Raw genomic sequence first — 27,956 nt, forward strand, 5'->3', positions numbered from 1 at the left:
AGGAAGCAGAATTAACCACAGGCTCAGCCTGCCGCCCGGAGCCAGAATAGGGCCTGAAGCAATCCTGCGCTTTTGCGGCCAGCTCCCAAGAAAGCGAGTTGAAAAATGGAGCTCAGGGGCACTGCAATTCACAAACCTGCAGAGTTAGAAATGATAACTCTCGTCCACAAATATATGGAGGGAAGGCTACGAAGAGGATTTGAAAGCAAGGCAGAATTGCAGGAAACCGATTTCAGGAGGTAGATTCGAATCGCCTTTAAAGCACAGGAAAAGCGGCAAAACCTCGACAATGATGCCCTTGGCCAAAAAGGGCGTATGCGTTTTTTCCTGAATATATTCAGGAAAAAACGCATACGCCCTTTTTGGCCAACCAAGCAACCTGGAAAGGCAAATCAGCGCTACAAAGAAGTCTCGCTTCCCATCGGTCAAAAGGGCCATGCTGAATAAAGTGTCAAAACCAGAAATGCAGGACAGGCCATGGAGAAATGGGAGCCTTGCTACGCTGATGGGCGGGCTGTAAATTGCCAACAGCCACTCTGGAGAAGTGTACGGTGTGTCCTGAAACATCTAAAAAACTCAGCTTAGAGAGCATAGGGCACTTCCACTCATGGGCGTATAAATTGGGAAAACTAAAAATCAGCAAGACACAGGCACCCCAAAGTTTAGGGCTGCTCTGTTGACAAGAACCTCCACTTCGTTACACCTTAAACATCCCAGGAAAGAGAAGAATGGATAAAGAAGTTGTGGTCCTTATGTACAATGGAATATCACTCAGCCATGAAATCAACGTCATAAGGCTAGGAGCAGCATGATGAGTGGATTTAGGTACGACGATTCTAAGTGAAATAAGTCACACAGAAAAAGACACTTATCATAAGATATCACTTACAGAGGGAATGTAAAAACCGCTACCCTTGAACTGAATTACAAAACAGAACAGAGTCGCACGTTTAGAAAACACACTATGGCTGCTTAACGGGAAAGGTGAGGTGGGGTGATGCATAAAACAAGGGTTTCAAATTAGCTCAGATACCGTTCCATAAACCCAATATGTAATAGACCAGACCTACTCCTTGCTCAGTGAACTGGACTCAACGCCCCCTATTCACCGCCCAAGAATATATCTGACTAGTAAGAATCTTAAAACCTATGTATTGATATCTCTCTGTAAGTGAGTCAAGTGGGTGTAAAGCGGCATAAACACAGCAGTGCAAAGCAGCTAAACCCTATTATAAAAATCAATTACTTTTAAAAACCCGTGAAACAAAGACAGTGAAAGAGAGAGAAATTCTTACAAAATTCGTTCAGGGGCTGCGATGCCACCTGGATTGACCATATCTAGACCCACAGCTGATTGAGACATAAGGGAGGACACTCTTGGGGCTGAGAGGTTTGGTGAGGTTGGGTGAGCTAAAGCAGACCCTGTAAAGTAATACGGCGTGGTACCCATCCCATGGGTCCCAAATCTCCAGGTTCAAGGGCATCGTCCTACGTCGAAAACATGCACGAGAAACCCAGAAGATGGTACACCGTGTGACCGGGAAAGGTTTCTAAAACGCACCTCATTTCTCATCTCCTTGTGCTCCGGTTTGCCATTCCAGCCGCTTTACTAGCAATCTCCCTCCTTGGAGAATCAGCACCTTTAACCTCCTGTTCCGAACACGTTGCAATTTGTCCTGAGGATGAACGGGAAGAGGGGGAACCAATGAGAGACTAGCTCTAGGTATTGGGACAGGCACAGGTCACTCTATTTTCCCATCAGGAAGCAGAATTAACCACAGGCTCAGCCTGCCGCCCGGAGCCAGAATAGGGCCTGAAGCAATCCTGCGCTTTTGCGGCCAGCTCCCAAGAAAGCGAGTTGAAAAATGGAGCTCAGGGGCACTGCAATTCACAAACCTGCAGAGGTAGAAATGATAACTCTCGTCCACAAATATATGGAGGGAAGGCAACGAAGAGGATTTGAAAGTAAGGCAGAATTGCAGGAAACCGATTTCAGGAGGTAGATTCGAATCGCCTTTAAAGCACAGGAAAAGCGGCAAAACCTCGACAATGATGCCCTTGGCCAAAAAGGGCGTATGCGTTTTTTCCTGAATATATTCAGGAAAAAACGCATACGCCCTTTTTGGCCAACCAAGCAACCTGGAAAGGCAAATCAGCGCTACAAAGAAGTCTCGCTTCCCATCGGTCAAAAGGGCCATGCTGAATAAAGTGTCAAAACCAGAAATGCAGGACAGGCCATGGAGAAATGGGAGCCTTGCTACGCTGATGGGCGGGCTGTAAATTGCCAACAGCCACTCTGGAGAAGTGTACGGTGTGTCCTGAAACATCTAAAAAACTCAGCTTAGAGAGCATAGGGCACTTCCACTCATGGGCGTATAAATTGGGAAAACTAAAAATCAGCAAGACACAGGCACCCCAAAGTTTAGGGCTGCTCTGTTGACAAGAACCTCCACTTCGTTACACCTTAAACATCCCAGGAAAGAGAAGAATGGATAAAGAAGTTGTGGTCCTTATGTACAATGGAATATCACTCAGCCATGAAATCAACGTCATAAGGCTAGGAGCAGCATGATGAGTGGATTTAGGTACGACGATTCTAAGTGAAATAAGTCACACAGAAAAAGACACTTATCATAAGATATCACTTACAGAGGGAATGTAAAAACCGCTACCCTTGAACTGAATTACAAAACAGAACAGAGTCGCACGTTTAGAAAACACACTATGGCTGCTTAACGGGAAAGGTGAGGTGGGGTGATGCATAAAACAAGGGTTTCAAATTAGCTCAGATACCGTTCCATAAACCCAATATGTAATAGACCAGACCTACTCCTTGCTCAGTGAACTGGACTCAACGCCCCCTATTCACCGCCCAAGAATATATCTGACTAGTAAGAATCTTAAAACCTATGTATTGATATCTCTCTGTAAGTGAGTCAAGTGGGTGTAAAGCGGCATAAACACAGCAGTGCAAAGCAGCTAAACCCTATTATAAAAATCAATTACTTTTAAAAACCCGTGAAACAAAGACAGTGAAAGAGAGAGAAATTCTTACAAAATTCGTTCAGGGGCTGCGATGCCACCTGGATTGACCATATCTAGACCCACAGCTGATTGAGACATAAGGGAGGACACTCTTGGGGCTGAGAGGTTTGGTGAGGTTGGGTGAGCTAACGCAGACCCTGTAAAGTAATACGGCGTGGTACCCATCCCATGGGTCCCAAATCTCCAGGTTCAAGGGCATCGTCCTACGTCGAAAACATGCACGAGAAACCCAGAAGATGGTACACCGTGTGACCGGGAAAGGTTTCTAAAACGCACCTCATTTCTCATCTCCTTGTGCTCCGGTTCGCCATTCCAGCCGCTTTACTAGCAATCTCCCTCCTTGGAGAATCAGCACCTTTAACCTCCTGTTCCGAACACGTTGCAATTTGTCCTGAGGATGAACGGGAAGAGGGGGAACCAATGAGAGACTAGCTCTAGGTGTTGGGACAGGCACAGGTCACTCTATTTTCCCATCAGGAAGCAGAATTAACCACAGGCTCAGCCTGCCGCCCGGAGCCAGAATAGGGCCTGAAGCAATCCTGCGCTTTTGCGGCCAGCTCCCAAGAAAGCGAGTTGAAAAATGGAGCTCAGGGGCACTGCAATTCACAAACCTGCAGAGTTAGAAATGATAACTCTCGTCCACAAATATATGGAGGGAAGGCTACGAAGAGGATTTGAAAGCAAGGCAGAATTGCAGGAAACCGATTTCAGGAGGTAGATTCGAATCGCCTTTAAAGCACAGGAAAAGCGGCAAAACCTCGACAATGATGCCCTTGGCCAAAAAGGGCGTATGCGTTTTTTCCTGAATATATTCAGGAAAAAACGCATACGCCCTTTTTGGCCAACCAAGCAACCTGGAAAGGCAAATCAGCGCTACAAAGAAGTCTCGCTTCCCATCGGTCAAAAGGGCCATGCTGAATAAAGTGTCAAAACCAGAAATGCAGGACAGGCCATGGAGAAATGGGAGCCTTGCTACGCTGATGGGTGGGCTGTAAATTGCCAACAGCCACTCTGGAGAAGTGTACGGTGTGTCCTGAAACATCTAAAAAACTCAGCTTAGAGAGCATAGGGCACTTCCACTCATGGGCGTATAAATTGGGAAAACTAAAAATCAGCAAGACACAGGCACCCCAAAGTTTAGGGCTGCTCTGTTGACAAGAACCTCCACTTCGTTACACCTTAAACATCCCAGGAAAGAGAAGAATGGATAAAGAAGTTGTGGTCCTTATGTACAATGGAATATCACTCAGCCATGAAATCAACGTCATAAGGCTAGGAGCAGCATGATGAGTGGATTTAGGTACGACGATTCTAAGTGAAATAAGTCACACAGAAAAAGACACTTATCATAAGATATCACTTACAGAGGGAATGTAAAAACCGCTACCCTTGAACTGAATTACAAAACAGAACAGAGTCGCACGTTTAGAAAACACACTATGGCTGCTTAACGGGAAAGGTGAGGTGGGGTGATGCATAAAACAAGGGTTTCAAATTAGCTCAGATACCGTTCCATAAACCCAATATGTAATAGACCAGACCTACTCCTTGCTCAGTGAACTGGACTCAACGCCCCCTATTCACCGCCCAAGAATATATCTGACTAGTAAGAATCTTAAAACCTATGTATTGATATCTCTCTGTAAGTGAGTCAAGTGGGTGTAAAGCGGCATAAACACAGCAGTGCAAAGCAGCTAAACCCTATTATAAAAATCAATTACTTTTAAAAACCCGTGAAACAAAGACAGTGAAAGAGAGAGAAATTCTTACAAAATTCGTTCAGGGGCTGCGATGCCACCTGGATTGACCATATCTAGACCCACAGCTGATTGAGACATAAGGGAGGACACTCTTGGGGCTGAGAGGTTTGGTGAGGTTGGGTGAGCTAAAGCAGACCCTGTAAAGTAATACGGCGTGGTACCCATCCCATGGGTCCCAAATCTCCAGGTTCAAGGGCATCGTCCTACGTCGAAAACATGCACGAGAAACCCAGAAGATGGTACACCGTGTGACCGGGAAAGGTTTCTAAAACGCACCTCATTTCTCATCTCCTTGTGCTCCGGTTTGCCATTCCAGCCGCTTTACTAGCAATCTCCCTCCTTGGAGAATCAGCACCTTTAACCTCCTGTTCCGAACACGTTGCAATTTGTCCTGAGGATGAACGGGAAGAGGGGGAACCAATGAGAGACTAGCTCTAGGTATTGGGACAGGCACAGGTCACTCTATTTTCCCATCAGGAAGCAGAATTAACCACAGGCTCAGCCTGCCGCCCGGAGCCAGAATAGGGCCTGAAGCAATCCTGCGCTTTTGCGGCCAGCTCCCAAGAAAGCGAGTTGAAAAATGGAGCTCAGGGGCACTGCAATTCACAAACCTGCAGAGGTAGAAATGATAACTCTCGTCCACAAATATATGGAGGGAAGGCAACGAAGAGGATTTGAAAGTAAGGCAGAATTGCAGGAAACCGATTTCAGGAGGTAGATTCGAATCGCCTTTAAAGCACAGGAAAAGCGGCAAAACCTCGACAATGATGCCCTTGGCCAAAAAGGGCGTATGCGTTTTTTCCTGAATATATTCAGGAAAAAACGCATACGCCCTTTTTGGCCAACCAAGCAACCTGGAAAGGCAAATCAGCGCTACAAAGAAGTCTCGCTTCCCATCGGTCAAAAGGGCCATGCTGAATAAAGTGTCAAAACCAGAAATGCAGGACAGGCCATGGAGAAATGGGAGCCTTGCTACGCTGATGGGCGGGCTGTAAATTGCCAACAGCCACTCTGGAGAAGTGTACGGTGTGTCCTGAAACATCTAAAAAACTCAGCTTAGAGAGCATAGGGCACTTCCACTCATGGGCGTATAAATTGGGAAAACTAAAAATCAGCAAGACACAGGCACCCCAAAGTTTAGGGCTGCTCTGTTGACAAGAACCTCCACTTCGTTACACCTGAAACATCCCAGGAAAGAGAAGAATGGATAAAGAAGTTGTGGTCCTTATGTACAATGGAATATCACTCAGCCATGAAATCAACGTCATAAGGCTAGGAGCAGCATGATGAGTGGATTTAGGTACGACGATTCTAAGTGAAATAAGTCACACAGAAAAAGACACTTATCATAAGATATCACTTACAGAGGGAATGTAAAAACCGCTACCCTTGAACTGAATTACAAAACAGAACAGAGTCGCACGTTTAGAAAACACACTATGGCTGCTTAACGGGAAAGGTGAGGTGGGGTGATGCATAAAACAAGGGTTTCAAATTAGCTCAGATACCGTTCCATAAACCCAATATGTAATAGACCAGACCTACTCCTTGCTCAGTGAACTGGACTCAACGCCCCCTATTCACCGCCCAAGAATATATCTGACTAGTAAGAATCTTAAAACCTATGTATTGATATCTCTCTGTAAGTGAGTCAAGTGGGTGTAAAGCGGCATAAACACAGCAGTGCAAAGCAGCTAAACCCTATTATAAAAATCAATTACTTTTAAAAACCCGTGAAACAAAGACAGTGAAAGAGAGAGAAATTCTTACAAAATTCGTTCAGGGGCTGCGATGCCACCTGGATTGACCATATCTAGACCCACAGCTGATTGAGACATAAGGGAGGACACTCTTGGGGCTGAGAGGTTTGGTGAGGTTGGGTGAGCTAACGCAGACCCTGTAAAGTAATACGGCGTGGTACCCATCCCATGGGTCCCAAATCTCCAGGTTCAAGGGCATCGTCCTACGTCGAAAACATGCACGAGAAACCCAGAAGATGGTACACCGTGTGACCGGGAAAGGTTTCTAAAACGCACCTCATTTCTCATCTCCTTGTGCTCCGGTTCGCCATTCCAGCCGCTTTACTAGCAATCTCCCTCCTTGGAGAATCAGCACCTTTAACCTCCTGTTCCGAACACGTTGCAATTTGTCCTGAGGATGAACGGGAAGAGGGGGAACCAATGAGAGACTAGCTCTAGGTGTTGGGACAGGCACAGGTCACTCTATTTTCCCATCAGGAAGCAGAATTAACCACAGGCTCAGCCTGCCGCCCGGAGCCAGAATAGGGCCTGAAGCAATCCTGCGCTTTTGCGGCCAGCTCCCAAGAAAGCGAGTTGAAAAATGGAGCTCAGGGGCACTGCAATTCACAAACCTGCAGAGTTAGAAATGATAACTCTCGTCCACAAATATATGGAGGGAAGGCAACGAAGAGGATTTGAAAGCAAGGCAGAATTGCAGGAAACCGATTTCAGGAGGTAGATTCGAATCGCCTTTAAAGCACAGGAAAAGCGGCAAAACCTCGACAATGATGCCCTTGGCCAAAAAGGGCGTATGCGTTTTTTCCTGAATATATTCAGGAAAAAACGCATACGCCCTTTTTGGCCAACCAAGCAACCTGGAAAGGCAAATCAGCGCTACAAAGAAGTCTCGCTTCCCATCGGTCAAAAGGGCCATGCTGAATAAAGTGTCAAAACCAGAAATGCAGGACAGGCCATGGAGAAATGGGAGCCTTGCTACGCTGATGGGCGGGCTGTAAATTGCCAACAGCCACTCTGGAGAAGTGTACGGTGTGTCCTGAAACATCTAAAAAACTCAGCTTAGAGAGCATAGGGCACTTCCACTCATGGGCGTATAAATTGGGAAAACTAAAAATCAGCAAGACACAGGCACCCCAAATTTTAGGGCTGCTCTGTTGACAAGAACCTCCACTTCGTTACACCTTAAACATCCCAGGAAAGAGAAGAATGGATAAAGAAGTTGTGGTCCTTATGTACAATGGAATATCACTCAGCCATGAAATCAACGTCATAAGGCTAGGAGCAGCATGATGAGTGGATTTAGGTACGACGATTCTAAGTGAAATAAGTCACACAGAAAAAGACACTTATCATAAGATATCACTTACAGAGGGAATGTAAAAACCGCTACCCTTGAACTGAATTACAAAACAGAACAGAGTCGCACGTTTAGAAAACACACTATGGCTGCTTAACGGGAAAGGTGAGGTGGGGTGATGCATAAAACAAGGGTTTCAAATTAGCTCAGATACCGTTCCATAAACCCAATATGTAATAGACCAGACCTACTCCTTGCTCAGTGAACTGGACTCAACGCCCCCTATTCACCGCCCAAGAATATATCTGACTAGTAAGAATCTTAAAACCTATGTATTGATATCTCTCTGTAAGTGAGTCAAGTGGGTGTAAAGCGGCATAAACACAGCAGAGCAAAGCAGCTAAACCCTATTATAAAAATCAATTACTTTTAAAAACCCGTGAAACAAAGACAGTGAAAGAGAGAGAAATTCTTACAAAATTCGTTCAGGGGCTGCGATGCCACCTGGATTGACCATATCTAGACCCACAGCTGATTGAGACATAAGGGTGGACACTCTTGGGGCTGAGAGGTTTGGTGAGGTTGGGTGAGCTAACGCAGACCCTTTAAAGTAATACGGCGTGGTACCCATCCCATGGGTCCCAAATCTCCAGGTTCAAGGGCATCTTCCTACGTCGAAAACATGCACGAGAAACCCAGAAGATGGTACACCGTGTGACCGGGAAAGGTTTCTAAAACGCACCTCATTTCTCATCTCCTTGTGCTCCGGTTCGCCATTCCAGCCGCTTTACTAGCAATCTCCCTCCTTGGAGAATCAGCACCTTTAACCTCCTGTTCCGTACACGTTGCAATTTGTCCTGAGGATGAACGGGAAGAGGGGGAACCAATGAGAGACTAGCTCTAGGTGTTGGGACAGGCAGAGGTCACTCTATTTTCCCATCAGGAAGCAGAATTAACCACAGGCTCAGCCTGCCGCCCGGAGCCAGAATAGGGCCTGAAGCAATCCTGCGCTTTTGCGGCCAGCTCCCAAGAAAGCGAGTTGAAAAATGGAGCTCAGGGGCACTGCAATTCACAAACCTGCAGAGTTAGAAATGATAACTCTCGTCCACAAATATATGGAGGGAAGGCAACGAAGAGGATTTGAAAGCAAGGCAGAATTGCAGGAAACCGATTTCAGGAGGTAGATTCGAATCGCCTTTAAAGCACAGGAAAAGCGGCAAAACCTCGACAATGATGCCCTTGGCCAAAAAGGGCGTATGCGTTTTTTCCTGAATATATTCAGGAAAAAACGCATACGCCCTTTTTGGCCAACCAAGCAACCTGGAAAGGCAAATCAGCGCTACAAAGAAGTCTCGCTTCCCATCGGTCAAAAGGGCCATGCTGAATAAAGTGTCAAAACCAGAAATGCAGGACAGGCCATGGAGAAATGGGAGCCTTGCTACGCTGATGGGTGGGCTGTAAATTGCCAACAGCCACTCTGGAGAAGTGTACGGTGTGTCCTGAAACATCTAAAAAACTCAGCTTAGAGAGCATAGGGCACTTCCACTCATGGGCGTATAAATTGGGAAAACTAAAAATCAGCAAGACACAGGCACCCCAAAGTTTAGGGCTGCTCTGTTGACAAGAACCTCCACTTCATTACACCTGAAACATCCCAGGAAAGAGAAGAATGGATAAAGAAGTTGTGGTCCTTATGTACAATGGAATATCACTCAGCCATGAAATCAACGTCATAAGGCTAGGAGCAGCATGATGAGTGGATTTAGGTACGACGATTCTAAGTGAAATAAGTCACACAGAAAAAGACACTTATCATAAGATATCACTTACAGAGGGAATGTAAAAACCGCTACCCTTGAACTGAATTACAAAACAGAACAGAGTCGCACGTTTAGAAAACACACTATGGCTGCTTAACGGGAAAGGTGAGGTGGGGTGATGCATAAAACAAGGGTTTCAAATTAGCTCAGATACCGTTCCATAAACCCAATATGTAATAGACCAGACCTACTCCTTGCTCAGTGAACTGGACTCAACGCCCCCTATTCACCGCCCAAGAATATATCTGACTAGTAAGAATCTTAAAACCTATGTATTGATATCTCTCTGTAAGTGAGTCAAGTGGGTGTAAAGCGGCATAAACACAGCAGTGCAAAGCAGCTAAACCCTGTTATAAAAATCAATTACTTTTAAAAACCCGTGAAACAAAGACAGTGAAAGAGAGAGAAATTCTTACAAAATTCGTTCAGGGGCTGCGATGCCACCTGGATTGACCATATCTAGACCCACAGCTGATTGAGACATAAGGGTGGACACTCTTGGGGCTGAGAGGTTTGGTGAGGTTGGGTGAGCTAACACAGACCCTTTAAAGTAATACGGCGTGGTACCCATCCCATGGGTCCCAAATCTCCAGGTTCAAGGGCATCGTCCTACGTCGAAAACATGCACGAGAAACCCAGAAGATGGTACACCGTGTGACCGGGAAAGGTTTCTAAAACGCACCTCATTTCTCATCTCCTTGTGCTCCGGTTCGCCATTCCAGCCGCTTTACTAGCAATCTCCCTCCTTGGAGAATCAGCACCTTTAACCTCCTGTTCCGTACACGTTGCAATTTGTCCTGAGGATGAACGGGAAGAGGGGGAACCAATGAGAGACTAGCTCTAGGTGTTGGGACAGGCACAGGTCACTCTATTTTCCCATCAGGAAGCAGAATTAACCACAGGCTCAGCCTGCCGCCCGGAGCCAGAATAGGGCCTGAAGCAATCCTGCGCTTTTGCGGCCAGCTCCCAAGAAAGCGAGTTGAAAAATGGAGCTCAGGGGCACTGCAATTCACAAACCTGCAGAGGTAGAAATGATAACTCTCGTCCACAAATATATGGAGGGAAGGCAACGAAGAGGATTTGAAAGCAAGGCAGAATTGCAGGAAACCGATTTCAGGAGGTAGATTCGAATCGCCTTTAAAGCACAGGAAAAGCGGCAAAACCTCGACAATGATGCCCTTGGCCAAAAAGGGCGTATGCATTTTTTCCTGAATATATTCAGGAAAAAACGCATACGCCCTTTTTGGCCAACCAAGCAACCTGGAAAGGCAAATCAGCGCTACAAAGAAGTCTCGCTTCCCATCGGTCAAAAGGGCCATGCTGAATAAAGTGTCAAAACCAGAAATGCAGGACAGGCCATGGAGAAATGGGAGCCTTGCTACGCTGATGGGTGGGCTGTAAATTGCCAACAGCCACTCTGGAGAAGTGTACGGTGTGTCCTGAAACATCTAAAAAACTCAGCTTAGAGAGCATAGGGCACTTCCACTCATGGGCGTATAAATTGGGAAAACTAAAAATCAGCAAGACACAGGCACCCCAAAGTTTAGGGCTGCTCTGTTGACAAGAACCTCCACTTCGTTACACCTGAAACATCCCAGGAAAGAGAAGAATGGATAAAGAAGTTGTGGTCCTTATGTACAATGGAATATCACTCAGCCATGAAATCAACGTCATAAGGCTAGGAGCAGCATGATGAGTGGATTTAGGTACGACGATTCTAAGTGAAATAAGTCACACAGAAAAAGACACTTATCATAAGATATCACTTACAGAGGGAATGTAAAAACCGCTACCCTTGAACTGAATTACAAAACAGAACAGAGTCGCACGTTTAGAAAACACACTATGGCTGCTTAACGGGAAAGGTGAGGTGGGGTGATGCATAAAACAAGGGTTTCAAATTAGCTCAGATACCGTTCCATAAACCCAATATGTAATAGACCAGACCTACTCCTTGCTCAGTGAACTGGACTCAACGCCCCCTATTCACCGCCCAAGAATATATCTGACTAGTAAGAATCTTAAAACCTATGTATTGATATCTCTCTGTAAGTGAGTCAAGTGGGTGTAAAGCGGCATAAACACAGCAGTGCAAAGCAGCTAAACCCTGTTATAAAAATCAATTACTTTTAAAAACCCGTGAAACAAAGACAGTGAAAGAGAGAGAAATTCTTACAAAATTCGTTCAGGGGCTGCGATGCCACCTGGATTGACCATATCTAGACCCACAGCTGATTGAGACATAAGGGTGGACACTCTTGGGGCTGAGAGGTTTGGTGAGGTTGGGTGAGCTAACACAGACCCTTTAAAGTAATACGGCGTGGTACCCATCCCATGGGTCCCAAATCTCCAGGTTCAAGGGCATCGTCCTACGTCGAAAACATGCACGAGAAACCCAGAAGATGGTACACCGTGTGACCGGGAAAGGTTTCTAAAACGCACCTCATTTCTCATCTCCTTGTGCTCCGGTTCGCCATTCCAGCCGCTTTACTAGCAATCTCCCTCCTTGGAGAATCAGCACCTTTAACCTCCTGTTCCGTACACGTTGCAATTTGTCCTGAGGATGAACGGGAAGAGGGGGAACCAATGAGAGACTAGCTCTAGGTGTTGGGACAGGCAGAGGTCACTCTATTTTCCCATCAGGAAGCAGAATTAACCACAGGCTCAGCCTGCCGCCCGGAGCCAGAATAGGGCCTGAAGCAATCCTGCGCTTTTGCGGCCAGCTCCCAAGAAAGCGAGTTGAAAAATGGAGCTCAGGGGCACTGCAATTCACAAACCTGCAGAGTTAGAAATGATAACTCTCGTCCACAAATATATGGAGGGAAGGCAACGAAGAGGATTTGAAAGCAAGGCAGAATTGCAGGAAACCGATTTCAGGAGGTAGATTCGAATCGCCTTTAAAGCACAGGAAAAGCGGCAAAACCTCGACAATGATGCCCTTGGCCAAATAGAGCGTATGCGTTTTTTCCTGAATATATTCAGGAAAAAAGACATACGCCCTATTTGGCCAACCAAGCAACCTGGAAAGGCAAATCAGTGCTACAAAGAAGTCTCGCTTCTCATCGGTCAAAAGGGCCATGCTGAATAAAGTGTCAAAACCAGAAATGCAGGACAGGCCATGGAGAAATGGGAGCCTTGCTACGCTGATGGGCGGGCTGTAAATTGCCAACAGCTACTCTGGAGAAGTGTACGGTGTGTCCTGAAACATCTAAAAAACTCAGCTTAGAGAGCATAGGGCACTTCCACTCATGGGCGTATAAATTGGGAAAACTAAAAATCAGCAAGACACAGGCACCCCAAAGTTTAGGGCTGCTCTGTTGACAAGAACCTCCACTTCGTTACACCTTAAACATCCCAGGAAAGAGAAGAATGGATAAAGAAGTTGTGGTCCTTATGTACAATGGAATATCACTCAGCCATGAAATCAACGTCATAAGGCTAGGAGCAGCATGATGAGTGGATTTAGGTACGACGATTCTAAGTGAAATAAGTCACACAGAAAAAGACACTTATCATAAGATATCACTTACAGAGGGAATGTAAAAACCGCTACCCTTGAACTGAATTACAAAACAGAACAGAGTCGCACGTTTAGAAAACACACTATGGCTGCTTAACGGGAAAGGTGAGGTGGGGTGATGCATAAAACAAGGGTTTCAAATTAGCTCAGATACCGTTCCATAAACCCAATATGTAATAGACCAGACCTACTCCTTGCTCAGTGAACTGGACTCAACGCCCCCTATTCACCGCCCAAGAATATATCTGACTAGTAAGAATCTTAAAACCTATGTATTGATATCTCTCTGTAAGTGAGTCAAGTGGGTGTAAAGCGGCATAAACACAGCAGTGCAAAGCAGCTAAACCCTATTATAAAAATCAATTACTTTTAAAAACCCGTGAAACAAAGACAGTGAAAGAGAGAGAAATTCTTACAAAATTCGTTCAGGGGCTGCGATGCCACCTGGATTGACCATATCTAGACCCACAGCTGATTGAGACATAAGGGAGGACACTCTTGGGGCTGAGAGGTTTGGTGAGGTTGGGTGAGCTAACGCAGACCCTGTAAAGTAATACGGCGTGGTACCCATCCCATGGGTCCCAAATCTCCAGGTTCAAGGGCATCGTCCTACGTCGAAAACATGCACGAGAAACCCAGAAGATGGTACACCGTGTGACCGGGAAAGGTTTCTAAAACGCACCTCATTTCTCATCTCCTTGTGCTCCGGTTCGCCATTCCAGCTGCTTTACTAGCAATCTCCCTCCTTGGAGAATCAGCACCTTTAACCTCCTGTTCCGAACACGTTGCAATTTGTCCTGAGGATGAACGGGAAGAGGGGGAACCAATGAGAGACTAGCTCTAGGTGTTGGGACAGGCACAGGTCACTCTATTTTCCCATCAGGAAGCAGAATTAACCACAGGCTCAGCCTGCCGCCCGGAGCCAGAATAGGGCCTGAAGCAATCCTGCGCTTTTGCGGCCAGCTCCCAAGAAAGCGAGTTGAAAAATGGAGCTCAGGGGCACTGCAATTCACAAACCTGCAGAGTTAGAAATGATAACTCTCGTCCACAAATATATGGAGGGAAGGCAACGAAGAGGATTTGAAAGCAAGGCAGAATTGCAGGAAACCGATTTCAGGAGGTAGATTCGAATCGCCTTTAAAGCACAGGAAAAGCGGCAAAACCTCGACAATGATGCCCTTGGCCAAAAAGGGCGTATGCGTTTTTTCCTGAATATATTCAGGAAAAAACGCATACGCCCTTTTTGGCCAACCAAGCAACCTGGAAAGGCAAATCAGCGCTACAAAGAAGTCTCGCTTCCCATCGGTCAAAAGGGCCATGCTGAATAAAGTGTCAAAACCAGAAATGCAGGACAGGCCATGGAGAAATGGGAGCCTTGCTACGCTGATGGGCGGGCTGTAAATTGCCAACAGCCACTCTGGAGAAGTGTACGGTGTGTCCTGAAACATCGAAAAAACTCAGCTTAGAGAGCATAGGGCACTTCCACTCATGGGCGTATAAATTGGGAAAACTAAAAATCAGCAAGACACAGGCACCCCAAAGTTTAGGGCTGCTCTGTTGACAAGAACCTCCACTTCGTTACACCTTAAACATCCCAGGAAAGAGAAGAATGGATAAAGAAGTTGTGGTCCTTATGTACAATGGAATATCACTCAGCCATGAAATCAACGTCATAAGGCTAGGAGCAGCATGATGAGTGGATTTAGGTACGACGATTCTAAGTGAAATAAGTCACACAGAAAAAGACACTTATCATAAGATATCACTTACACAGGGAATGTAAAAACCGCTACCCTTGAACTGAATTACAAAACAGAACAGAGTCGCACGTTTAGAAAACACACTATGGCTGCTTAACGGGAAAGGTGAGGTGGGGTGATGCATAAAACAAGGGTTTCAAATTAGCTCAGATACCGTTCCATAAACCCAATATGTAATAGACAAGACCTACTCCTTGCTCAGTGAACTGGACTCAACGCCCCCTATTCACCGCCCAAGAATATATCTGACTAGTAAGAATCTTAAAACCTATGTATTGATATCTCTCTGTAAGTGAGTCAAGTGGGTGTAAAGCGGCATAAACACAGCAGTGCAAAGCAGCTAAACCCTGTTATAAAAATCAATTACTTTTAAAAACCCGTGAAACAAAGACAGTGAAAGAGAGAGAAATTCTTACAAAATTCGTTCAGGGGCTGCGATGCCACCTGGATTGACCATATCTAGACCCACAGCTGATTGAGACATAAGGGTGGACACTCTTGGGGCTGAGAGGTTTGGTGAGGTTGGGTGAGCTAACGCAGACCCTTTAAAGTAATACGGCGTGGTACCCATCCCATGGGTCCCAAATCTCCAGGTTCAAGGGCATCTTCCTACGTCGAAAACATGCACGAGAAACCCAGAAGATGGTACACCGTGTGACCGGGAAAGGTTTCTAAAACGCACCTCATTTCTCATCTCCTTGTGCTCCGGTTCGCCATTCCAGCCGCTTTACTAGCAATCTCCCTCCTTGGAGAATCAGCACCTTTAACCTCCTGTTCCGTACACGTTGCAATTTGTCCTGAGGATGAACGGGAAGAGGGGGAACCAATGAGAGACTAGCTCTAGGTGTTGGGACAGGCAGAGGTCACTCTATTTTCCCATCAGGAAGCAGAATTAACCACAGGCTCAGCCTGCCGCCCGGAGCCAGAATAGGGCCTGAAGCAATCCTGCGCTTTTGCGGCCAGCTCCCAAGAAAGCGAGTTGAAAAATGGAGCTCAGGGGCACTGCAATTCACAAACCTGCAGAGTTAGAAATGATAACTCTCGTCCACAAATATATGGAGGGAAGGCTACGAAGAGGATTTGAAAGCAAGGCAGAATTGCAGGAAACCGATTTCAGGAGGTAGATTCGAATCGCCTTTAAAGCACAGGAAAAGCGGCAAAACCTCGACAATGATGCCCTTGGCCAAAAAGGGCGTATGCGTTTTTTCCTGAATATATTCAGGAAAAAATGCATACGCCCTTTTTGGCCAACCAAGCAACCTGGAAAGGCAAATCAGCGCTACAAAGAAGTCTCGCTTCCCATCGGTCAAAAGGGCCATGCTGAATAAAGTGTCAAAACCAGAAATGCAGGACAGGCCATGGAGAAATGGGAGCCTTGCTACGCTGATGGGCGGGCTGTAAATTGCCAACAGCCACTCTGGAGAAGTGTACGGTGTGTCCTGAAACATCGAAAAAACTCAGCTTAGAGAGCATAGGGCACTTCCACTCATGGGCGTATAAATTGGGAAAACTAAAAATCAGCAAGACACAGGCACCCCAAAGTTTAGGGCTGCTCTGTTGACAAGAACCTCCACTTCGTTACACCTTAAACATCCCAGGAAAGAGAAGAATGGATAAAGAAGTTGTGGTCCTTATGTACAATGGAATATCACTCAGCCATGAAATCAACGTCATAAGGCTAGGAGCAGCATGATGAGTGGATTTAGGTACGACGATTCTAAGTGAAATAAGTCACACAGAAAAAGACACTTATCATAAGATATCACTTACAGAGGGAATGTAAAAACCGCTACCCTTGAACTGAATTACAAAACAGAACAGAGTCGCACGTTTAGAAAACACACTATGGCTGCTTAACGGGAAAGGTGAGGTGGGGTGATGCATAAAACAAGGGTTTCAAATTAGCTCAGATACCGTTCCATAAACCCAATATGTAATAGACCAGACCTACTCCTTGCTCAGTGAACTGGACTCAACGCCCCCTATTCACCGCCCAAGAATATATCTGACTAGTAAGAATCTTAAAACCTATGTATTGATATCTCTCTGTAAGTGAGTCAAGTGGGTGTAAAGCGGCATAAACACAGCAGTGCAAAGCAGCTAAACCCTATTATAAAAATCAATTACTTTTAAAAACCCGTGAAACAAAGACAGTGAAAGAGAGAGAAATTCTTACAAAATTCGTTCAGGGGCTGCGATGCCACCTGGATTGACCATATCTAGACCCACAGCTGATTGAGACATAAGGGAGGACACTCTTGGGGCTGAGAGGTTTGGTGAGGTTGGGTGAGCTAACGCAGACCCTGTAAAGTAATACGGCGTGGTACCCATCCCATGGGTCCCAAATCTCCAGGTTCAAGGGCATCGTCCTACGTCGAAAACATGCACGAGAAACCCAGAAGATGGTACACCGTGTGACCGGGAAAGGTTTCTAAAACGCACCTCATTTCTCATCTCCTTGTGCTCCGGTTTGCCATTCCAGCCGCTTTACTAGCAATCTCCCTCCTTGGAGAATCAGCACCTTTAACCTCCTGTTCCGAACACGTTGCAATTTGTCCTGAGGATGAACGGGAAGAGGGGGAACCAATGAGAGACTAGCTCTAGGTATTGGGACAGGCACAGGTCACTCTATTTTCCCATCAGGAAGCAGAATTAACCACAGGCTCAGCCTGCCGCCCGGAGCCAGAATAGGGCCTGAAGCAATCCTGCGCTTTTGCGGCCAGCTCCCAAGAAAGCGAGTTGAAAAATGGAGCTCAGGGGCACTGCAATTCACAAACCTGCAGAGTTAGAAATGATAACTCTCGTCCACAAATATATGGAGGGAAGGCTACGAAGAGGATTTGAAAGCAAGGCAGAATTGCAGGAAACCGATTTCAGGAGGTAGATTCGAATCGCCTTTAAAGCACAGGAAAAGCGGCAAAACCTCGACAATGATGCCCTTGGCCAAAAAGGGCGTATGCGTTTTTTCCTGAATATATTCAGGAAAAAACGCATACGCCCTTTTTGGCCAACCAAGCAACCTGGAAAGGCAAATCAGCGCTACAAAGAAGTCTCGCTTCCCATCGGTCAAAAGGGCCATGCTGAATAAAGTGTCAAAACCAGAAATGCAGGACAGGCCATGGAGAAATGGGAGCCTTGCTACGCTGATGGGCGGGCTGTAAATTGCCAACAGCCACTCTGGAGAAGTGTACGGTGTGTCCTGAAACATCTAAAAAACTCAGCTTAGAGAGCATAGGGCACTTCCACTCATGGGCGTATAAATTGGGAAAACTAAAAATCAGCAAGACACAGGCACCCCAAAGTTTAGGGCTGCTCTGTTGACAAGAACCTCCACTTCGTTACACCTGAAACATCCCAGGAAAGAGAAGAATGGATAAAGAAGTTGTGGTCCTTATGTACAATGGAATATCACTCAGCCATGAAATCAACGTCATAAGGCTAGGAGCAGCATGATGAGTGGATTTAGGTACGACGATTCTAAGTGAAATAAGTCACACAGAAAAAGACACTTATCATAAGATATCACTTACAGAGGGAATGTAAAAACCGCTACCCTTGAACTGAATTACAAAACAGAACAGAGTCGCACGTTTAGAAAACACACTATGGCTGCTTAACGGGAAAGGTGAGGTGGGGTGATGCATAAAACAAGGGTTTCAAATTAGCTCAGATACCGTTCCATAAACCCAATATGTAATAGACCAGACCTACTCCTTGCTCAGTGAACTGGACTCAACGCCCCCTATTCACCGCCCAAGAATATATCTGACTAGTAAGAATCTTAAAACCTATGTATTGATATCTCTCTGTAAGTGAGTCAAGTGGGTGTAAAGCGGCATAAACACAGCAGTGCAAAGCAGCTAAACCCTATTATAAAAATCAATTACTTTTAAAAACCCGTGAAACAAAGACAGTGAAAGAGAGAGAAATTCTTACAAAATTCGTTCAGGGGCTGCGATGCCACCTGGATTGACCATATCTAGACCCACAGCTGATTGAGACATAAGGGAGGACACTCTTGGGGCTGAGAGGTTTGGTGAGGTTGGGTGAGCTAACGCAGACCCTGTAAAGTAATACGGCGTGGTACCCATCCCATGGGTCCCAAATCTCCAGGTTCAAGGGCATCGTCCTACGTCGAAAACATGCACGAGAAACCCAGAAGATGGTACACCGTGTGACCGGGAAAGGTTTCTAAAACGCACCTCATTTCTCATCTCCTTGTGCTCCGGTTCGCCATTCCAGCCGCTTTACTAGCAATCTCCCTCCTTGGAGAATCAGCACCTTTAACCTCCTGTTCCGAACACGTTGCAATTTGTCCTGAGGATGAACGGGAAGAGGGGGAACCAATGAGAGACTAGCTCTAGGTGTTGGGACAGGCACAGGTCACTCTATTTTCCCATCAGGAAGCAGAATTAACCACAGGCTCAGCCTGCCGCCCGGAGCCAGAATAGGGCCTGAAGCAATCCTGCGCTTTTGCGGCCAGCTCCCAAGAAAGCGAGTTGAAAAATGGAGCTCAGGGGCACTGCAATTCACAAACCTGCAGAGTTAGAAATGATAACTCTCGTCCACAAATATATGGAGGGAAGGCAACGAAGAGGATTTGAAAGCAAGGCAGAATTGCAGGAAACCGATTTCAGGAGGTAGATTCGAATCGCCTTTAAAGCACAGGAAAAGCGGCAAAACCTCGACAATGATGCCCTTGGCCAAAAAGGGCGTATGCGTTTTTTCCTGAATATATTCAGGAAAAAACGCATACGCCCTTTTTGGCCAACCAAGCAACCTGGAAAGGCAAATCAGCGCTACAAAGAAGTCTCGCTTCCCATCGGTCAAAAGGGCCATGCTGAATAAAGTGTCAAAACCAGAAATGCAGGACAGGCCATGGAGAAATGGGAGCCTTGCTACGCTGATGGGCGGGCTGTAAATTGCCAACAGCCACTCTGGAGAAGTGTACGGTGTGTCCTGAAACATCTAAAAAACTCAGCTTAGAGAGCATAGGGCACTTCCACTCATGGGCGTATAAATTGGGAAAACTAAAAATCAGCAAGACACAGGCACCCCAAATTTTAGGGCTGCTCTGTTGACAAGAACCTCCACTTCGTTACACCTTAAACATCCCAGGAAAGAGAAGAATGGATAAAGAAGTTGTGGTCCTTATGTACAATGGAATATCACTCAGCCATGAAATCAACGTCATAAGGCTAGGAGCAGCATGATGAGTGGATTTAGGTACGACGATTCTAAGTGAAATAAGTCACACAGAAAAAGACACTTATCATAAGATATCACTTACAGAGGGAATGTAAAAACCGCTACCCTTGAACTGAATTACAAAACAGAACAGAGTCGCACGTTTAGAAAACACACTATGGCTGCTTGACGGGAAAGGTGAGGTGGGGTGATGCATAAAACAAGGGTTTCAAATTAGCTCAGATACCGTTCCATAAACCCAATATGTAATAGACCAGACCTACTCCTTGCTCAGTGAACTGGACTCAACGCCCCCTATTCACCGCCCAAGAATATATCTGACTAGTAAGAATCTTAAAACCTATGTATTGATATCTCTCTGTAAGTGAGTCAAGTGGGTGTAAAGCGGCATAAACACAGCAGTGCAAAGCAGCTAAACCCTATTATAAAAATCAATTACTTTTAAAAACCCGTGAAACAAAGACAGTGAAAGAGAGAGAAATTCTTACAAAATTCGTTCAGGGGCTGCGATGCCACCTGGATTGACCATATCTAGACCCACAGCTGATTGAGACATAAGGGAGGACACTCTTGGGGCTGAGAGGTTTGGTGAGGTTGGGTGAGCTAACGCAGACCCTGTAAAGTAATACGGTGTGGTACCCATCCCATGGGTCCCAAATCTCCAGGTTCAAGGGCATCGTCCTACGTCGAAAACATGCACGAGAAACCCAGAAGATGGTACACCGTGTGACCGGGAAAGGTTTCTAAAACGCACCTCATTTCTCATCTCCTTGTGCTCCGGTTCGCCATTCCAGCCGCTTTACTAGCAATCTCCCTCCTTGGAGAATCAGCACCTTTAACCTCCTGTTCCGAACACGTTGCAATTTGTCCTGAGGATGAACGGGAAGAGGGGGAACCAATGAGAGACTAGCTCTAGGTGTTGGGACAGGCACAGGTCACTCTATTTTCCCATCAGGAAGCAGAATTAACCACAGGCTCAGCCTGCCGCCCGGAGCCAGAATAGGGCCTGAAGCAATCCTGCGCTTTTGCGGCCAGCTCCCAAGAAAGCGAGTTGAAAAATGGAGCTCAGGGGCACTGCAATTCACAAACCTGCAGAGTTAGAAATGATAACTCTCGTCCACAAATATATGGAGGGAAGGCAACGAAGAGGATTTGAAAGCAAGGCAGAATTGCAGGAAACCGATTTCAGGAGGTAGATTCGAATCGCCTTTAAAGCACAGGAAAAGCGGCAAAACCTCCACAATGATGCCCTTGGCCAAAAAGGGCGTATGCGTTTTTTCCTGAATATATTCAGGAAAAAACGCATACGCCCTTTTTGGCCAACCAAGCAACCTGGAAAGGCAAATCAGCGCTACAAAGAAGTCTCGCTTCCCATCGGTCAAAAGGGCCATGCTGAATAAAGTGTCAAAACCAGAAATGCAGGACAGGCCATGGAGAAATGGGAGCCTTGCTACGCTGATGGGTGGGCTGTAAATTGCCAACAGCCACTCTGGAGAAGTGTACGGTGTGTCCTGAAACATCTAAAAAACTCAGCTTAGAGAGCATAGGGCACTTCCACTCATGGGCGTATAAATTGGGAAAACTAAAAATCAGCAAGACACAGGCACCGCAAAGTTTAGGGCTGCTCTGTTGACAAGAACCTCCACTTCGTTACACCTGAAACATCCCAGGAAAGAGAAGAATGGATAAAGAAGTTGTGGTCCTTATGTACAATGGAATATCACTCAGCCATGAAATCAACGTCATAAGGCTAGGAGCAGCATGATGAGTGGATTTAGGTACGACGATTCTAAGTGAAATAAGTCACACAGAAAAAGACACTTATCATAAGATATCACTTACAGAGGGAATGTAAAAACCGCTACCCTTGAACTGAATTACAAAACAGAACAGAGTCGCACGTTTAGAAAACACACTATGGCTGCTTAACGGGAAAGGTGAGGTGGGGTGATGCATAAAACAAGGGTTTCAAATTAGCTCAGATACCGTTCCATAAACCCAATATGTAATAGACCAGACCTACTCCTTGCTCAGTGAACTGGACTCAACGCCCCCTATTCACCGCCCAAGAATATATCTGACTAGTAAGAATCTTAAAACCTATGTATTGATATCTCTCTGTAAGTGAGTCAAGTGGGTGTAAAGCGGCATAAACACAGCAGTGCAAAGCAGCTAAACCCTATTATAAAAATCAATTACTTTTAAAATCCCGTGAAACAAAGACAGTGAAAGAGAGAGAAATTCTTACAAAATTCGTTCAGGGGCTGCGATGCCACCTGGATTGACCATATCTAGACCCACAGCTGATTGAGACATAAGGGAGGACACTCTTGGGGCTGAGAGGTTTGGTGAGGTTGGGTGAGCTAACGCAGACCCTGTAAAGTAATACGGCGTGGTACCCATCCCATGGGTCCCAAATCTCCAGGTTCAAGGGCATCGTCCTACGTCGAAAACATGCACGAGAAACCCAGAAGATGGTACACCGTGTGACCGGGAAAGGTTTCTAAAACGCACCTCATTTCTCATCTCCTTGTGCTCCGGTTCGCCATTCCAGCCGCTTTACTAGCAATCTCCCTCCTTGGAGAATCAGCACCTTTAACCTCCTGTTCCGAACACGTTGCAATTTGTCCTGAGGATGAACGGGAAGAGGGGGAACCAATGAGAGACTAGCTCTAGGTGTTGGGACAGGCAGAGGTCACTCTATTTTCCCATCAGGAAGCAGAATTAACCACAGGCTCAGCCTGCCGCCCGGAGCCAGAATAGGGCCTGAAGCAATCCTGCACTTTTGAGGCCAGCTCCCAAGAAAGCGAGTTGAAAAATGGAGCTCAGGGGCACTGCAATTCACAAACCTGCAGAGTTAGAAATGATAACTCTCGTCCACAAATATATGGAGGGAAGGCAACGAAGAGGATTTGAAAGCAAGGCAGAATTGCAGGAAACCGATTTCAGGAGGTAGATTCGAATCGCCTTTAAAGCACAGGAAAAGCGGCAAAACCTCGACAATGATGCCCTTGGCCAAAAAGGGCGTATGCGTTTTTTCCTGAATATATTCAGGAAAAAACGCATACGCCCTTTTTGGCCAACCAAGCAACCTGGAAAGGCAAATCAGCGCTACAAAGAAGTCTCGCTTCCCATCGGTCAAAAGGGTCATGCTGAATAAAGTGTCAAAACCAGAAATGCAGGACAGGCCATGGAGAAATGGGAGCCTTGCTACGCTGATGGGCGGGCTGTAAATTGCCAACAGCCACTCTGGAGAAGTGTACGGTGTGTCCTGAAACATCGAAAAAACTCAGCTTAGAGAGCATAGGGCACTTCCACTCATGGGCGTATAAATTGGGAAAACTAAAAATCAGCAAGACACAGGCACCCCAAAGTTTAGGGCTGCTCTGTTGACAAGAACCTCCACTTCGTTACACCTTAAACATCCCAGGAAAGAGAAGAATGGATAAAGAAGTTGTGGTCCTTATGTACAATGGAATATCACTCAGCCATGAAATCAACGTCATAAGGCTAGGAGCAGCATGATGAGTGGATTTAGGTACGACGATTCTAAGTGAAATAAGTCACACAGAAAAAGACACTTATCATAAGATATCACTTACAGAGGGAATGTAAAAACCGCTACCCTTGAACTGAATTACAAAACAGAACAGAGTCGCACGTTTAGAAAACACACTATGGCTGCTTAACGGGAAAGGTGAGGTGGGGTGATGCATAAAACAAGGGTTTCAAATTAGCTCAGATACCGTTCCATAAACCCAATATGTAATAGACAAGACCTACTCCTTGCTCAGTGAACTGGACTCAACGCCCCCTATTCACCGCCCAAGAATATATCTGACTAGTAAGAATCTTAAAACCTATGTATTGATATCTCTCTGTAAGTGAGTCAAGTGGGTGTAAAGCGGCATAAACACAGCAGTGCAAAGCAGCTAAACCCTATTATAAAAATCAATTACTTTTAAAATCCCGTGAAACAAAGACAGTGAAAGAGAGATAAATTCTTACAAAATTCGTTCAGGGGCTGCGATGCCACCTGGATTGACCATATCTAGACCCACAGCTGATTGAGACATAAGGGAGGACACTCTTGGGGCTGAGAGGTTTGGTGAGGTTGGGTGAGCTAACGCAGACCCTGTAAAGTAATACGGCGTGGTATCCATCCCATGGGTCCCAAATCTCCAGGTTCAAGGGCATCGTCCTACGTCGAAAACATGCACGAGAAACCCAGAAGATGGTACACCGTGTGACCGGGAAAGGTTTCTAAAACGCACCTCATTTCTCATCTCCTTGTGCTCCGGTTCGCCATTCCAGCCGCTTTACTAGCAATCTCCCTCCTTGGAGAATCAGCACCTTTAACCTCCTGTTCCGTACACGTTGCAATTTGTCCTGAGGATGAACGGGAAGAGGGGGAACCAATGAGAGACTAGCTCTAGGTGTTGGGACAGGCAGAGGTCACTCTATTTTCCCATCTGGAAGCAGAATTAACCACAGGCTCAGCCTGCCGCCCGGAGCCAGAATAGAGCCTGAAGCAATCCTGCGCTTTTGCGGCCAGCTCCCAAGAAAGCGAGTTGAAAAATGGAGCTCAGGGGCACTGCAATTCACAAACCTGCAGAGTTAGAAATGATAACTCTCGTCCACAAATATATGGAGGGAAGGCAACGAAGAGGATTTGAAAGCAAGGCAGAATTGCAGGAAACCGATTTCAGGAGGTAGATTCGAATCGCCTTTAAAGCACAGGAAAAGCGGCAAAACCTCGACAATGATGCCCTTGGCCAAAAAGGGCGTATGCGTTTTTTCCTGAATATATTCAGGAAAAAACGCATACGCCCTTTTTGGCCAACCAAGCAACCTGGAAAGGCAAATCAGCGCTACAAAGAAGTCTCGCTTCCCATCGGTCAAAAGGGCCATGCTGAATAAAGTGTCAAAACCAGAAATGCAGGACAGGCCATGGAGAAATGGGAGCCTTGCTACGCTGATGGGCGGGCTGTAAATTGCCAACAGCCACTCTGGAGAAGTGTACGGTGTGTCCTGAAACATCTAAAAAACTCAGCTTAGAGAGCATAGGGCACTTCCACTCATGGGCGTATAAATTGGGAAAACTAAAAATCAGCAAGACACAGGCACCCCAAAGTTTAGGGCTGCTCTGTTGACAAGAACCTCCACTTCGTTACACCTTAAACATCCCAGGAAAGAGAAGAATGGATAAAGAAGTTGTGGTCCTTATGTACAATGGAATATCACTCAGCCATGAAATCAACGTCATAAGGCTAGGAGCAGCATGATGAGTGGATTTAGGTACGACGATTCTAAGTGAAATAAGTCACACAGAAAAAGACACTTATCATAAGATATCACTTACAGAGGGAATGTAAAAACCGCTACCCTTGAACTGAATTACAAAACAGAACAGAGTCGCACGTTTAGAAAACACACTATGGCTGCTTAACGGGAAAGGTGAGGTGGGGTGATGCATAAAACAAGGGTTTCAAATTAGCTCAGATACCGTTCCATAAACCCAATATGTAATAGACCAGACCTACTCCTTGCTCAGTGAACTGGACTCAACGCCCCCTATTCACCGCCCAAGAATATATCTGACTAGTAAGAATCTTAAAACCTATGTATTGATATCTCTCTGTAAGTGAGTCAAGTGGGTGTAAAGCGGCATAAACACAGCCGTGCAAAGCAGCTAAACCCTATTATAAAAATCAATTACTTTTAAAATCCCGTGAAACAAAGACAGTGAAAGAGAGATAAATTCTTACAAAATTCGTTCAGGGGCTGCGATGCCACCTGGATTGACCATATCTAGACCCACAGCTGATTGAGACATAAGGGTGGACACTCTTGGGGCTGAGAGGTTTGGTGAGGTTGGGTGAGCTAACGCAGACCCTGTAAAGTAATACGGCGTGGTACCCATCCCATGGGTCCCAAATCTCCAGGTTCAAGGGCATCGTCCTACGTCGAAAACATGCACGAGAAACCCAGAAGATGGTACACCGTGTGACCGGGAAAGGTTTCTAAAACGCACCTCATTTCTCATCTCCTTGTGCTCCGGTTCGCCATTCCAGCCGCTTTACTAGCAATCTCCCTCCTTGGAGAATCAGCACCTTTAACCTCCTGTTCCGAACACGTTGCAATTTGTCCTGAGGATGAACGGGAAGAGGGGGAACCAATGAGAGACTAGCTCTAGGTGTTGGGACAGGCAGAGGTCACTCTATTTTCCCATCAGGAAGCAGAATTAACCACAGGCTCAGCCTGCCGCCCGGAGCCAGAATAGGGCCTGAAGCAATCCTGCACTTTTGCGGCCAGCTCCCAAGAAAGCGAGTTGAAAAATGGAGCTCAGGGGCACTGCAATTCACAAACCTGCAGAGTTAGAAATGATAACTCTCGTCCACAAATATATGGAGGGAAGGCAACGAAGAGGATTTGAAAGCAAGGCAGAATTGCAGGAAACCGATTTCAGGAGGTAGATTCGAATCGCCTTTAAAGCACAGGAAAAGCGGCAAAACCTCGACAATGATGCCCTTGGCCAAAAAGGGCGTATGCGTTTTTTCCTGAATATATTCAGGAAAAAACGCATACGCCCTTTTTGGCCAACCAAGCAACCTGGAAAGGCAAATCAGCGCTACAAAGAAGTCTCGCTTCCCATCGGTCAAAAGGGCCATGCTGAATAAAGTGTCAAAACCAGAAATGCAGGACAGGCCATGGAGAAATGGGAGCCTTGCTACGCTGATGGGCGGGCTGTAAATTGCCAACAGCCACTCTGGAGAAGTGTACGGTGTGTCCTGAAACATCTAAAAAACTCAGCTTAGAGAGCATAGGGCACTTCCACTCATGGGCGTATAAATTGGGAAAACTAAAAATCAGCAAGACACAGGCACCCCAAAGTTTAGGGCTGCTCTGTTGACAAGAACCTCCACTTCGTTACACCTGAAACATCCCAGGAAAGAGAAGAATGGATAAAGAAGTTGTGGTCCTTATGTACAATGGAATATCACTCAGCCATGAAATCAACGTCATAAGGCTAGGAGCAGCATGATGAGTGGATTTAGGTACGACGATTCTAAGTGAAATAAGTCACACAGAAAAAGACACTTATCATAAGATATCACTTACAGAGGGAATGTAAAAACCGCTACCCTTGAACTGAATTACAAAACAGAACAGAGTCGCACGTTTAGAAAACACACTATGGCTGCTTAACGGGAAAGGTGAGGTGGGGTGATGCATAAAACAAGGGTTTCAAATTAGCTCAGATACCGTTCCATAAACCCAATATGTAATAGACCAGACCTACTCCTTGCTCAGTGAACTGGACTCAACGCCCCCTATTCACCGCCCAAGAATATATCTGACTAGTAAGAATCTTAAAACCTATGTATTGATATCTCTCTGTAAGTGAGTCAAGTGGGTGTAAAGCGGCATAAACACAGCAGTGCAAAGCAGCTAAACCCTGTTATAAAAATCAATTACTTTTAAAAACCCGTGAAACAAAGACAGTGAAAGAGAGAGAAATTCTTACAAAATTCGTTCAGGGGCTGCGATGCCACCTGGATTGACCATATCTAGACCCACAGCTGATTGAGACATAAGGGTGGACACTCTTGGGGCTGAGAGGTTTGGTGAGGTTGGGTGAGCTAACACAGACCCTTTAAAGTAATACGGTGTGGTACCCATCCCATGGGTCCCAAATCTCCAGGTTCAAGGGCATCGTCCTACGTCGAAAACATGCACGAGAAACCCAGAAGATGGTACACCGTGTGACCGGGAAAGGTTTCTAAAA

This window comes from Balaenoptera borealis, assembly GCF_965194805.1.
Source record: "Balaenoptera borealis genome assembly, chromosome: 10".
Classification (NCBI taxonomy): Eukaryota; Metazoa; Chordata; class Mammalia; order Artiodactyla; family Balaenopteridae; genus Balaenoptera; species Balaenoptera borealis.